The sequence below is a fragment of the Salvia splendens genome, chromosome 21 (assembly GCF_004379255.2).
Source record: "Salvia splendens isolate huo1 chromosome 21, SspV2, whole genome shotgun sequence".
NCBI lineage: Eukaryota > Viridiplantae > Streptophyta > Magnoliopsida > Lamiales > Lamiaceae > Salvia > Salvia splendens.
Window position 1 is genome coordinate 9,840,319 of NC_056052.1, and position 16,097 is coordinate 9,856,415.

General features: G+C 39.9%; 1 pseudogene; it reads right to left on the minus strand.

The window, feature by feature from the left end:
- Positions 1–1,455: 1,455 nt before the first annotated feature.
- LOC121784198 lies at positions 1,456–15,203 on the minus strand (annotated as a pseudogene).
- Positions 15,204–16,097: the final 894 nt, after the last annotated feature.

Genomic DNA, 16,097 nt, shown 5'->3' on the forward strand with positions numbered 1-16,097 from the left:
TATATGATGCATTAGTAGACAAGAACTAGAGAATTTAAAAGTGAAAATTAAATAGCCAAATTACTATGTATATCGATGCCTAAGATTGAGGCATCGCAATACCTTATGCGAACTAGGCGCGGCAGTGGATCAAGAATTGGCCCGGGGGGTATGGTAATTTAGCGGCATTGAATTTTGCGTTAGTTAGTTTGAGGCCATTTGGGAGATACCCAAAAACAAATCCTTGTGAACTTAACCTAAAATGACCAATATCAAACTAATATGTTGTTGACAATTCTAACATTATAATTAGAGTTTTTTTTTGGGTTAGACAAATAAATATATAAGTTCAAAGAATGTGTCATGGAAGACTCAAATTACCACTCTAGCGCTTGAGAACCCTTAAGTATATCTAATATTAATACAGATGCCTGAACCTGGGCCAAAAAAACATGGATCTTAAGAGCATCCACAATGAGACTGGACTTCACATAGCCCTCACATAGCCTTCACACTGCCGTATCTTAAGAGCATCCACAAAACGGCTGTTGATTTTGTACAGAAATTAAGATAGAGAGAGTACCCGTTAAAACAAGTGGTGCGAATGAAAATGACGTGCAAATCGCGTATATATAGTGTTTCGAAAATTTTTAAAAAAAATTAAAATTTGCTCGCCGATCGCTCGCCGGTCCGGAGCCTGCAATGGCGGCGAGTGGACCGGCTAGCGAATCGGCCAGCGCTCGCCGATTTTTCGCCGAAATGGCGCTCGCCGGTTACAATGGTTCGGCGAGTGAACCGGCGAGCGCCGGAAATCGGCTAGCCGGTCCACTCGCCGTCGTTGGAGATGCTCTTACTCCCAGAAACTTTTACCGGATTTTATGGAGTTAATTCATGTTCTCTACAGATTCTCTATTTCAAGATTATTATAAAACGATAATGATAAATAAGAGCAAATTTTTTATTTTACTACTACTTCAATATAGAAAATTACTGCTACTAGTTTTTTTGTTTGGCGATTAATAATCACTTTATATTGTTTTTATGATCATAACACATAAATTATTGTTAATAAATTTATTTTTAATAAAATTAAATTGGTAATACAATTTATATTATATCAATCTTAAGTATTTTTGCTAATCAGATTTTAGGTTTCAATTGAGAAAATAAAATTATACTTCTATTATTACAAAAAAAAATATACTTCTATTGATGTTTTCATTTGATGAACTTTTATACATAAAAAGTTTTGTGGGATTACAAAATTTAAATAACTCAAAAAAACGAAAAAATTAGTTTGCAATGCATCACATTGAACTTTGACGCAATTCCTCCATCCACAATCCAACCTTCCAAAATAGTTTCACGTATGTTATTTCGAAACATAAACTTATTACTTTTTTGTTATTCCTTATTTAGAAATACATAATAGTTTATCAACATTATTCAAAGCTGTCTTCTTCTACATCATTTTTCCTACTTATAAGATGCAAAAAAGTCGATGGTGTCGGAGAGGGCATTGATGAAGTCATCCACATCCTCGTTTGTGTTGTAGAAATGAAGGCTAGCGCGAGCACTCGAGTTCACCCCAAGGTACCGGTGAAGAGGCTGAGCACAATGGTGACCTGATCTAATTGCTGGAGAAGGAAAACAAATAGTACAAGGTAGAAGAATGGAGATATGTATATATGCTGGAGAGTCGAAATACGACAGTTTAGAGTGTGTGTACTCTTAACGATGGTAATCGAGAGAGGCGGAATTCCTCTTGCTAGGCATTTGGGATGTAAAGGAGTAGGAGTAGAGAAAGTGTTTTGTATGTTTCGTATATACTGAATGAAGAATTACAGCCGTCATTATAAAGGGGGGATTTGCCACTATCTATGGAAACTATACCAATCTATTATAGGACATAATATTAATTACATGATTCCATAATTCTTGCTTCCATAATTCTAGCCTTTCAATTATTCTTGCAATCTTTTCCTTCCATGGATTTCTCCGTTAATGTAGTTTGACACTCCCCCTCAAGTTGAGCGACGGTATCTCCGATACTCAACTTGTCCAGAATTTTCTTGAAGAATTTCGGATGAACTGCTTTAGTTAGAATGTCTGCAAATTGTTCTTCTGATCGAACAAACGGGAACTCTATGATTCCTCCTTCGAGCTTCTCCTTGATGAAGTGACGATCGACTTCAACATGTTTGGTTCGGTCGTGTTGTACTGGATTTTCTGCGATACTGATCGCTGTTTTGTTGTCACAGAACAATTTGCTCTTCCGTGTCGGTGGAAAGCCAATATCTGTCAACAACCTTCTTAGCCACATGATTTCCATTAGCCCACTTTTAATTCCTCGAAACTCCGCCTCTGCACTCGAGAGAGCGACCACCTTTTGCTTCTTACTTCTCCAAGTGACTAAGTTTCCTCCTATAAAGGTGAAGTAACCCCCTGTGGATTTTCTATCGATTGGATTGCTTGCCCAGTCAGCATCAGTATATCCATCGATTTCCAGATCATTCCTCTTAGCTAGGAACACTCCATAGCCAATGGTTCCTTTTAGGTATCTCACAATCCTCAAGGCAGCATCCATGTGGTTGACCTGTGGTCGGTGCATGAATTGGCTGATAATGCCGACTGCATACGTGATGTCTGGTCTAGTATGTGAGAGATATATAAGTCTCCCTACTAGCCGTTGGTATCTTTCTCTGTCCGCAAGATCAGCTCCCTCTTCGATCTTCAATCCATGGTTGGGAATCATTGGAGTCTCTGCAGGCTTGCAATCCAACAGCCCAATTTCGGCGAGGAGATCCAAAACATACTTTTTCTGCCTTAGAAATATTCCGTGTCTGGACCTCAATACCTCAATTCCAAGAAAGTACTTCAGTGCTCCTAGATCTTTCATCTCAAACTCTTTGAACAGGTTTTCCCTTAAATTTTGGATTTCCTCAGTGTCGTCTCCGGTAATGATCATGTCATCTACATAGATGATCAGACATGTCATCTTGCCGTCCCTCCTTTTTGTGAATAGTGTGTGATCCGAATGGCTTTGTTTAAACCCGTGTTTAAACATTGCCTGGCAGAACCTCCCAAACCAGATTCTTGGAGATTGCTTTAATCCGTACAGTGTCTTCCTGAGACGGCATACTTGTCCGGCTCCAAATTCTGCTGAACATCCTGGGGGAACCTCCATATATACTTCTTTATCCTTCTCCAATTCACCATGTAGGAACGCATTTGTGACATCAAATTGGTGTAGCGGCCAATCTTTGCATGCTGCCACGGAAAGTAAGGCTCGAACAGTGTCTAGTTTTGCAACTGGTAAGAAGGTCTCCTCATAATCTACTTCATACACCTGTGTGTATCCCTTGGCCACGAGTCTCGCCTTATATCTCTCGATTGAACCATCTGCACGCCGTTTTATAGTGAATATCCATCGGTATCCGACCGGCTTCTTCCCTGTGGGCAGTGTACACTTCTCCCATGTCTCATTTTTTATTAGAGCATCTATTTCTTTCTTCATGGCTTCTCTCCAATGTTTGTGTTTTGAGGCCTCCTCGAATGACTGTGGTATCTCCTCTTCTTCATATAGGGCAGCTTCAAACGCACGGGCTATTTCAGAAAGCTGTCCTTGAGCAATGTTTGCTACTGCATATCTGGCCTTTCTCCCTTTCCAGTCCGGAGAGTATCTCCGTGGAGGTACTCCTCGTGTACATCTGGGCGGTAATTCATATGATTGCCCTGTGTCTCCGTCTCCACCACTGGTTTGGTTGTCATCTCCACCGTCCCTGTCATCATTAGTACTTTCTAACATAGTATCCGGATCAGGATTGTTTACCTCTGGATTCAAAGACGGGGTTGACTGTTGAGCAATGTCACCTAACTCCTCGTCCTGTTCAATGGGATTCGACTGCCCGGTGGTACCACTACTTTCCTCTGTTAGACCGACGTCTGTGACAGGACTTGACTTAGGCGCGTCCTCTCCCCCTGACTGGTTTCTCCCCTGGTTAGGTATAGGTGTAGGGAGCCAATTTAGTAGGTCACTAGCAGGACTATTATCCGGTTCAATCTCCCCCTGACTACTAGATTGGCTATAGAAATATTCTCCTTCCACAAAGTCACAATTCATAGTCGTGTGGATACGGCTTGTGGCCGGATCATAGCACCTATAACCTTTTTGATTTTTTCCATACCCTAAGAAAACACATTTGAGGGCACAAGGTGAAAACTTATTACGCTCATGTTTCGGAATATGGACAAAGACTGAGCAGCCGAAAACTCTAGGTTCAAGAGACAGTGAAGATGGTAATTCAAAATGTTTGGAGAACGTGTCTAAGGGAGTTTTGAATTGTAGGATTCCAGTGGGTAGGCGGTTCATAAGGTAGACAGCGGTGGCTACGGCTTCAGGCCAGAAGGTTTTGGGTATTTTTGACTCGATTAAGAGGGCTCTGGTAACCTCAAGGATGTATCTGTTTTTCCGTTCTGCCACCCCATTTTGTTCTGGAGTGTATGCACAAGAAGTTTGGTGGACTAAACCCTTTTTTCGGAAAAAGTCTCGCATTTTTTCATTCACAAATTCTCCCCCATTATCTGACCTAAGGATTTGGATGTTCTGATTGTATTGGGTTTGGATAAGTGTATAGAAATCTGTGAATTTTTCAAAAACTTCAGATTTGTTTTTCAAAAAATAGACCCAAGTCATACGAGAATAATCATCCACGAATAACACGAAATAACGAAATCCTTGACCCCCAGTAACTGGTGCAGGGCCCCACACATCAGAGTGAATCAACGCAAAAGGTTTTTTCATTCTAGTATTATTCAACTTAAACGAGTGTCTATGGCTTTTGGCCAACAAGCAAGTTTCACAATGAAAAGATTTCATAGAAGTAGCTAATTTAAGATAAAGTAGACGAAGATATCCTATAGATGGGTGTCCTAACCGACGATGCCAAAGCCAAGTCTGCCTGACTGTCAGTCCATGAGTCAGCATCGCAGTACTCTGTTGGGCTATCTCATCAACATAGTACAGTCCGCTTCGTTCAGTGCCACGCCCAACTATCGTCCCCGTCTTGATATCCTGCAACATACAAAATTCCGGTTGCATCAGCAATTTGCAGTTCAGTTCCATAGTCACATGACTAATGGATAAGATCTTATGTGATAAAGACGGAACATAAAGGCAGTTAGACAGGCTTAGAGTAGGAGAAATATTAATTGTTCCCGCCCCCCGGACTTGCGCTAGGTCTCCACTGGCGGTTTGGACATAGGTTTTTTTGGATTTGGAAATGGATAGGAAATCTGAGGCATCAAATGACATTGTGTCGGTGGCCCCGCAATCAAATATCCATTGGGCGTCTTTGGTATGCGACTGTGAGGTAGAAGAACATGCCAGGGATTCAAAAGAATTTTTACACGGAATAACTGGCTGAATTTCGGGCAGTTTTGGTAGTTTGGGGGCAATCTGCAAGGTTTTGGCTGTTTTGGGGTCATTGTGAGTTTTGGGTGAAATTCGTGGGGCATTGTGGGTTTTAGGAGAGTTCTGGGGTGGTTTTAGGGATTGGGTATGGTTGTGGGGTAGAGTGTGTAATATAGGGAAATTGGAGGGGTTAAATTTGGATTTTGGAAGGGTTGGTCAATTTAATCGAAGAACCCCCCTTCCCTTGTCGAAAAACCTAGCCGCCTCGCCCCTCCCCTTCTCGGAAGCCCTAGCGCCGTCGTCCCGTCCACCGGGGGGCGTCTCTGCCGTCGTCCGGTAGCCGCCGGCGTTGGGGGTCGGTTTTGTACCTTCTGACCAGGACTTGACCACTGATGCAGTCGCCACGGTCTGTGGTTCGTCGTTGCCTCCTCGGGGTCTGTCCTCTCCATTTGCGGCTGACGGAGGGAAGATGTTGCCCGCCGGTTGATCTCCGACATAGGTAGCTCTTTCCCCAACAGCCACGGATGCCCGGCCTCTGATTCCTCCTCGATTCGAACTCCGGTTGGCTCTTGCCTTCTTCATCTCCTCCCACCACTCCGGATACCCGTGTATCAAGAAACAGGTATCCTTCGTGTGTTTCTTTCCCCCACAATGTGTACAGACGAGCTTGCTCTTGTCTTCGTCCCTCCGATTTGCTTGAAATTTGGATGGTTGGTTGTGGTTCCGATTTCTGTCGATTATACTTAGACCGATTCCAATTCCGGACTCCTTGGTTTCGGTCTTGGATGAACGGATGTTGGCGTTGACTGCCTCACGCCGTATCATGCCGTAGGCTGTTCTTACCGATGGGAGTGGATCCGTGTTCAGGATTTCTCTCTTGATGGTGTCGTACCGATCGTCGAGTGCCCACAAAAATTGGTAGACTCTGTGCCTTTGGGTGATTTGATTATACCTTTCGATGTTTGATGGGGTGTCAAAAGGATTTGGATCGCGGCTGTCGATGGATAGCCACAGATCCTGAAATTTTTGCCATAACGCCTGTAACGTCATTCCTCCTTGCTTCATTCCGTATGCTTGTCGATGCAGGTTCGAGACTTGGAACGGATCTGCGCCACTTCCGTAGGTAGTGGCCAGTCCTTCCCAGAGATCTCTGGCCGTCTTGTACTGTGAGACTTCATTCACAAGGCTGGCCTCGATATTGTTTATGATCCAGTTAAAACACCAATGATCGCGTTGCTGCCATACCGGATAGATTGGATCGGTAATCGGTGGGGGGGTCGGAAACTCCAGCGATGTGAGACGTCAGACCCTTCCCCCCGATTGCCCGTTCCATCAGATTCACCCAGAGCGGGTAGTTGTCTCCGTCTAGCTTGGTTTTCAGGTTGATGTCCCCCAACGATTCTAGTTGTGGGGATGGCCGATTTGGTGGTTTGGAGTTGATTGCCATCATCTGTATAAGTTCCGCAAATTGTGCGGCTGACAGATTGATGGGGCTGTTATTGACGGTGGTTATGGTGTTGTTTGAGTCGGTTTCGGTCTGGTCAGTTTCTGACATCGTTTGTTGCTTGGTTTTTGCAGGTTTACAAAGGCCGGGAAAGGTATTTTCGGGACAATGATGATACTTTTCTGAGTCCTAAGCAAGACCAAACCTGCTCTGATACCATCTTAACGATGGTAATCGAGAGAGGCGGAATTCCTCTTGCTAGGCATTTGGGATGTAAAGGAGTAGGAGTAGAGAAAGTGTTTTGTATGTTTCGTATATACTGAATGAAGAATTACAGCCCTCATTATAAAGGGGGGATTTGCCACTATCTATGGAAACTATACCAATCTATTATAGGACATAATATTAATTACATGATTCCATAATTCTTGCTTCCATAATTCTAGCCTTTCAATTATTCTTGCAATCTTTTCCTTTCCATGGATTTCTCCGTTAATGTAGTTTGACATGTACCTGTTGGTCGAGAAAAGTTGCAATATCGGTTGGATGAACACCTTCCACATTGAAAGAGTATAATGCTGCTCTGGTCACGTTTCTTAGACACGGACGCTGGGTACTGAGCTCATTCGATCATACATAATTCGCTAGCAAAGCGAAACAAAAAACTTAGTGCTCATTGTTGATGGTGCTTGCACCTGGGTCTTAGTAGTCTTCTTGAAGATATGATCAACTTAAAATGAAAATATAATACTCGTCACGACGATAGCTTATATACTGAATAAGCATGCAAGTACGATATCAAGGAGTTACAGGCTTCATCTAATAGTGTTGATCTATCGACACATAAGACACTCACTTAGATGGAGGTTCAGCATAGGTTGAGTGATCCAAAAATCATTTCACCACCACCTGATAATATGTAAGAAGTTTAGAGAGAAATTCTAAAAATACTAATACAAGACTCACTGGAAAAGGAAAAGGAAAAGAGATAACTCACCTAAGAAAGGAGGCTGGAAGACAAGAGCTCACTTTTACCATATAAGAACCCAATGCCTGTAGGCCCACACATCTGAAGCATGATTAATTCTTCATTTCAAACACTGATTTATAAGACTTGAGAGCTAACACATATTGATATTGACTTAAATTCTAATGCAGATGGGAAGGTCGGAAAGGACTTCACCTTATGGGAAGAAGCAACCAGAACATCAGCATCAAGGCTCCTCACGTCAACCACCATATGAGGAACACTTTGACAAGCATCAACAAGCACCTTGGCTCCAACATCATGAGCCCACTTGATCAATTGGGAGAACAGAAGCTGTGGGAAAGGCGGAAGCCAGAAGAATTAGGAGAACTTGTCATGCATAAGAGCTGTTATTTAGGCTCTTGAACAGAAATAGTAGCATCTTGTCAGAGTAAACTTCATACTATAATTTTAAGTAATTACCAAGTGCAAACATCTACAAAATCGATCGGGCCTTGATTTCAGTATGACATGTCGACTCCAACGAAATAGAAGCAATCCTAGCTGACCAAAATTTTTAAAACAGGACCAGAAATCAAGGAGACCAAAATGTTGCTTTAGTAAGAATCCTACATTAGCAAGCAAACCAACAGCTATGCATTGATATTAGAGGTCTAATGTACAAGCACAAAAAATGACACTACAATTAGATCAAGAGAATTCTGGTCATAACACCAATTAAAGGTGGTTACATTCATGCATACAAGTTGATGAAGTCCAAAAAATTCCATGAACCGTGCAAAATCAAAGTTAGCAATTCACTAACCCAGCATATTGGAGACATGATGAACAACGACAAGTTTCGCCTGCTTTGAGATCATTTCTCTTAGCTTTTCTACATCTGGAACTTCATCCTCTCTTAAACTTACAAACTTCAATACTGCACCAGTCTTTTGAGCCACAAATTGCCAAGGAACAATAGCACTGTGATGTTCAGCAATGGTAAGTATAACCTGAAAAATGCGAATCATTACTTATTAGCTAGCGAGTTCTTTCTATTTTTGTTATAGGACACTAATGGAATTCCATTTTAATGAAGGAGTGTAGATTTATTCCGACTTCGGGAGTGACGCATAACGCTTATGCGTCTTTGATTAATGACGCACAACCATTATGCGTCGTTAAAAGACGCATATATGCGTCACTCCCTAATGACGCCTAACCACTCTTTAATGTCGCATAACCCTTATGTGCCATCTTCAAATATTAAGGGTTGCACCAAACTATTCTCTACACTTATGGAATTTATTTTAATGGGGGCCTCCCACACTCATTTACAAAATGCATGCCTATATCAACGCTAAACAATTATGGGTCCCCACTAACACAAATTGCATGTTTAGTTATCATTTATAAAATCTAATTACACAACATATATGGTTGGATAGAGATGTGATCAAATACAAACTCTATATATTGTATAAGGTGTTGTGTTGACATTGTATTGACAAGGTATTGACATCAAAATCTTGAACTTTTATACTATGTTGACATTGTGTTAATGTTGTGTTGACATTGTATTGAAAAGTTTGGGGTTTGTACAATAAATAGAGTTTGCATTTTATCACTATCCGAGTGTGATATATCTAGGGCTGGGTAAAAATATCGAAATACCGAAATACCGCACTTACCATATCGAAAAAATACCGAAAATATCGGATTTTCGGTATACCGTAATTTTCGGTAAGGTATCACACCTTACCGATTTATTTCGGTACGGTAACGGTATGAATTTTCATATACCGGGGTATACCGTAATTTTAGGTATATACCGAAAATTATATTTTCGGTATATACCGATATCAATATACGCCAAATTATATCAAGTAAATTCATACTTTTACCAAACAAATAAATATTTACATGTAGAAATCAAAGCTTGCCTCATTATAGTTGTCGGGTAATCATGTAAATATAAAATCAAATAAACTCAATTAGGAAAACTTGGTATCGTTGAATCAATTAGTTTCAAATAAATATAAGATTTTAGTTAAATTAGTTCCAAACAAATATCGTTGAACGTAATGTGATTGCGTGGAGTTTAATTGTTGCAGTTTTTTTATTGAATATGTTTGAGTTTGATTAAATTTCACGTTTTCTAAGTATTTTTGAAATTTTATTTTCATTTGTGTTTGTATTTAGAATTATTTACAAAATAATGATATTTTGGTATGTCGTATTGTAGTCCGATATACCGTAAAACTCTGGTATACCGTAAAAATACGGTATACTGAATTTAGATACGACATACTGAAAATAAGGTATGGTATCGATATTGAAATTTGTCATACCGAAAATTTTGGTAAAGTAAAGGTATGATTTTTTCTCATATCGAATTTTCGGTAAGGTATACGGTATGATGGTTTCGGTAAGGTATACCGTACCTACCCACCCCTAGATATATCTCCCATTCTATTAGAAATATCAAACGAGCCAATTTATTGAATTTCGGATCAGTCCTATTTTGATTGCAAGTTAATTGGGTTGATATTTTTTCGCATTGAAGTTGTCAATCTAAAACGTTCAAGTTTTATATTATCTTTTATGGCTAATCAGACTAGAATCCAACGATGAAAATTAATCTATATATGCATAATTCATTCTTAATAATTCAAGACGAGTAATTTTAAGTTTTTGAAATATAGTAGGAATGATAGATTTGTTAGGCACTAATGTGTCAAAATCGAAAAGACGCACAACCCTTATGCGTCTTTGGTTAATGACGCACAACCATTTTGCGTCGTTAAAAGACGCATAACCCTTATGCGTCACTCCCTAATGACGCATAACCCTTATGCGTCACTAAATAAAGACGCATGATGGTGGTTATGCGTCTCTCTATTAACGACGCATAATGGTTATGCGTCACTCCCTGAGTCAGAATACAACTAAAACCCTTCATTAAAATGGAATTCCATTAACATGCATTACCAAAAAAAAGAAATTTTCCATTAGCTAGCCCAACTCATAGCAAAGAAATACAAAGGTTTGGATTTAGCGAGAAAAAGAGAGTACAAGCAAAAAAGGAAAATGGTCTTATGCATTGCAATATTTCGACATATTTTCACAGTGATTCATGCTTTGCCTTATTCCATTATTCTCAATGGTTATATTCATTGCAAAAAGACCATGAGGAACAGTTTTAAAGGGTAAAACACGCAAGGATCAAGTGCTACACGCCCACACATATATGAAACTTGCAGCAGCACCTATAATGAGTTCAAATGACAGTGCAAGGCATTGAGATGAGAAATAACAACAAAATCTGGGTTTTTAACAATTGAAGCACTCAGTTCCTATCTATTATCACAACAATACAAGATAAAATTTATGTCCAGCAGCCATCTAAATCAACTCAAATTCACAATCATCTATGTGCTGAATTATGAAAAGGAAACGAACAGTCGTAGAAGGGAAAATTGTAAACCTCATCTCCCTCCTTGAGATTCGAGAGACCCCAACTATACGCCACCAAATTGATCGCCTTGTTAGAGTTAGTTAGTTAGTTAAAGGAGTTAGTTAGTTAGATGTAAGCCTATATAAGGCATACCTTGGTGTAGTTTGAAAACAATGTTAATTATGGAGCCTAAAATATCTCCTACCATGTTTAGGATTTGTTTCCTTGAAGTATATTTCCTTGTGATAGATTTATTCCTTAAAAGATATTTCCTTATGGAATATGTTTCCTAGTTTGACTAGAATTAGGGCTCTCTAGTTACTTATAAATAGAGGTGCTCCCTCATTGTTAAATCATCCTGAAATTATATAGTGAAATCACTGGCTTGGCATCGCCCCCAGAGGTAGATACACATTGTATCGAACTGGGTAAATAATTTCTTGTGTTCATTCTCTTTCATATTCGTGATTGCCTGTGTTTATTTCCCAACAACTGGTATCAAGAGCCTAGGGTTTAAGAGGCAGAAATCACAATGGGGATCGACGAGAAAATTGCTGTAGAGAAGTTCGATGGATCTGATTTCGGATTTTGGAAGATGCAGATTGAGGATTACCTGTACGGTAAAGATCTCTGGAAGCCTTTAAAAACCAAACCCGAAAAGATGGAACATGAGGAGTGGGAGCTGCTGGACAGAAAAGCGATGAGCGCGATTAGGCTATCGTTGTCCAAGGATGTGGCTTATCACACGACTGCAGCAAAGTCGACAAAGGAGATGATAAAGATCTTGGAGGACATGCATCAGAAACCATCAACGGCAAACAAGGTACATCTGATTAGACGATTGTTTAATTTTAGAATGCAAGAAGGAAAGCTGGTGCAACAACATCTCAACGAGTTCAACATGATTACTTCGCAACTGAACTCGATTAATATAAAATTCGATGATGAAATTTGTGCCCTGATTTTGCTATCGTCTTTGCCTGAGAGTTGGGCTGGCACAGTGACAGCAGTTATTGCTGCAGAGACAAAACTAACAGTTGACAGAGTAAGAGATCTGATGATTGGTGAGGAAGTTCACCGGAGAGAATCAGGATCTTCTACTTCGGGATCAGCACTGAATACAGAACAGAGAGGCAGATCGAAGGGAAAGCAAAATCATGGAAGATCAAATTCCAGAGGAAGGAGTCAATCCAAGAAGGATTTGGATAAAGTTAAATGCTGGAATTGTGATGAGTTTGGGCATTTTAGAAATCAATGTGAGGCACCGAAGAAGTATAAGAATAAGGATCAGAAGGACAAGAAGACAGCAAACGCTACCATGTCTGATGACGATGGCGAGGCGTTGGTCTTGAGCGTCAGTAGTCCGATGGAATCGTGGGTATTGGATTCTGGGGCGTCGTTTCACTCCTGCGGCAATGTGGAGATAATGGAAGACTACGTTTCTGGCGATTTTGGGAAGGTACATCTGGCTGATGACGAGCCCTTAGATATCGTGGGAAAGGGAAACGTGAAGGTAGTGACGTCCAATGGATCCGTAATAAAACTGAATGGAGTCAGACACATTCCTGGATTGCAGAGAAGTTTGATTTCGATTGGGCAGCTTGATGCAGAAGGGTACACCGTGACGTTTGGCTGCAACAATTGGAAGATTACCAAGGGAGCTATGATAGTAGCTCGAGGTAAGAATGAGGGTACGTTGTATACCACAACTAACTCCAAAGATTGCATTGATATTGCAAGTGAGGCAAATAATGCAGATTTGTGGCACTGTCGTCTTGGCCACATGAGCGAGAAAGGGATGAAGATAATGTGCTCAAGAGGTTTACTGCCTGGCTTGAAAACTGTTGAAGTTGGCCTGTGCGAGGATTGCGAGTTTGGGAAACAGAAAAGGGTGAGTTTCTCAAGAGGAGGCAGAAAATTGAAGACACAGAAGTTGGAGATGGTCCACACTGATCTATGGGGACCAGCACCTGTGAAGTCCCTAGGAGGCTCTGAATATTATATGACTTTCATCGACGACTCTACTCGAAAGCTATGGGTTTATTTTCTGAAGAGTAAATCCGATGCGTTTGACGCTTTCAGGAAATGGAAAGCCCTTGTTGAAACTGAAACCGGGATGAAGGTGAAGTGTCTAAGATCCGATAATGGAGAAGAAGCACAACCGGGTATGTATTTACTTATGGTGGTACTGCTATTTCATGGACTTCTAAGTTGCAGAAGACTGTTGCTTTGTCTACTACGGAGGCTGAATATGTAGCTGCGACAGAGGCAAGCAAGGAGATGGTGTGGTTGCAGAGTTTCTTAGATGAACTTGGGAAGGAGAACAAGAGTAGCATACTCTACAGTGATAGTCAGAGTGCTATTTTCTTGGCGAAGAATCCAGCGTTTCATTCTGTTAGAAAGGCCTAGAATATTTTGCAAGATCAACGAGGAGATCACGGAGTAAATGCGGAGATTACGTAGTATCTTTACCATGTAATTATAAAGATTTGATTGAGGGAATATCTTACCATGTATAGTGAGGATTCTAGTCTATATATGATGTGTAATACATTAGTGATATTCAAGCAATAAAATTATCGATTTCTACACATTCTAGGACAAAGCATGTGGAGTTGAAATATCATACATCCGACACCTAGTGGAGATGAAAATCCTGCAACTTGTGAAGATACTTGGAAGTGAGAATCCTGCAGACATGTTTACTAAGGTTGTGACCTTAGAGAAATTGAAGCTATGCATAGCTTCAATTGGCCTTGGAACTTGAAGAGAAGGTTAGGCGATGCTAAGCGGATGAAGGGATGAGATCACGAGGAAATGGTTGTTTAGGAGTTGTTCGTCTCCAAGTGGGAGATTGTTAATTATGGAGCCTAAAATATCTCCTACCATGTTTAGGATTTGTTTCCTTGAAGTATATTTCCTTGTGATAGATTTATTCCTTAAAAGATATTTCCTTATGGAATATGTTTCCTAGTTTGACTAGAATTAGGGTTCTCTAGTTACTTATAAATAGAGGTGCTCTCTCATTGTTAAATCATCCTGAAATTATATAGTGAAATCCCTGGCTTGGCATCGCCCCCAGACGTAGATACACATTGTATCGAACTGGGTAAACAATTTCTTGTGTTCATTCTCTTTCATATTCGTGATTGCCTGTGTTTATTTCCCAACAAACAACAATTCACAATGTAGTCAATACAGATTTTCGATTCGCTTCTTCTTCCCATGCAACAGAAATCGGCAGTTTTCCTCTATAAATATGTTCTTCATCTCCTTCTACGGAGTTCTATCATATCTTCATCCATCTCCTCACATTTTACCTCTGATTTTCACAATGGTCGGTTTGATAAAGGTTGACATCAGTAGCATTTCTCGTAAACACAATCACTCTACAATCAGACGCGTTTATAAAATTCGCCACCTTCTGCCTCGCCAGCTCATATTCATCCGTCGCCTTTGCACTACACAACAACACCAAAACAAACCAACTGAAACAATCCACACACCTTCGCCGATAAAAATTTCCCCCCCAAAAACTCACCTCAGATAGTGAATTCCGCGATGAACGTTCGAATTATACGATTCGTAATAATTCCACAGGGCGTTCAACACCGCCGCCGGCTTCTGCGACGTGGCGGCGTTATCTAAATACACCTGCAGCCTCTTTCTATTCACCTCCTGCGCAATAAAAAAATGTTCCCACTCAAAAATTGAAACAAGTGTTGATAAATTGAGGGTTCAGGAAGTGGAAGTAGTACCTGGTGAAGGATGGGGAAGTCGGGGCGGGTGAGGTGCGCGAGGGATACGGGTCGGTTGAGAGAGGTGAGGGAGCGGCGGAGGAGGAAGCGAAGGGAACGGTGCGGAGAGCGCGGTTATGGTTGGGGTGGATGGTGCGGAGGGAGGAGGGGAGTTTGATGACGACGGCCTCCATATATATCATCATCGCCGCCGCCGTCGAAAGTCCAAGTAGCGGTGGTAGCAGTTGGTCTAGCAGTTAGCACCACAAAACGATATATACTGCGTGATTTATTGACTGGATTTATGCGTAATTTATTTTTGTGTGACATATTGAAAATGTAAATAATCTATTTTATGGGATGAAATGAGTATAAATAAATTAAACAAATTTTATTCCTACCAATTTGGCTGAAGGGGACGTTTTGAAGGTAAATTCCAATTTGATTAATTGATTTCTCCAAGCCTCGAGTTATTTCTCGATGGATAACGGTTAAATAAGTGTACATAATATCTGATTTAATTAGATAATTAATTAATATATTTTAATTCTTTAATTAGTTAAATATTTATAATTAGTAAATTATTATTATTTGATATGATTAAATTATTATTATTCAATTATTTCATTATTTAATTTAAATAATTTCACAATTTATCATATCAACTCAATCTAATTTTGTTATTTATCTTATTAATCAAATATCTTATTAAAATTATCTTTGATATAATCTTAGTAACTAAATAATAATATAAAATTCAATATTAATATAGTCATGGATAATATTTACTTATCATATATTATATTTCATTATTACTTGTCCATCAAACTGAATAAATTTAAATCACTGGACTCGGGTGTTCAACACTTGTCTATTTGTTAATTGGATTTTTTTTTTCATTTTTTCAGAATATCAGTATATTACTCGTACATTGTCTGTTGATTATATGAGGCATGGATTTAACATTTTTATGGAATAAAACTGTAATTTTCACCAAAGAATTTGAGTTAATTAGCGATAAATAGCTTTGCTGGGCCTATATGATATTATGGGTATTCACCTAGATTATACATGACCCTTTTAGGGGCTTGTTCAATGAA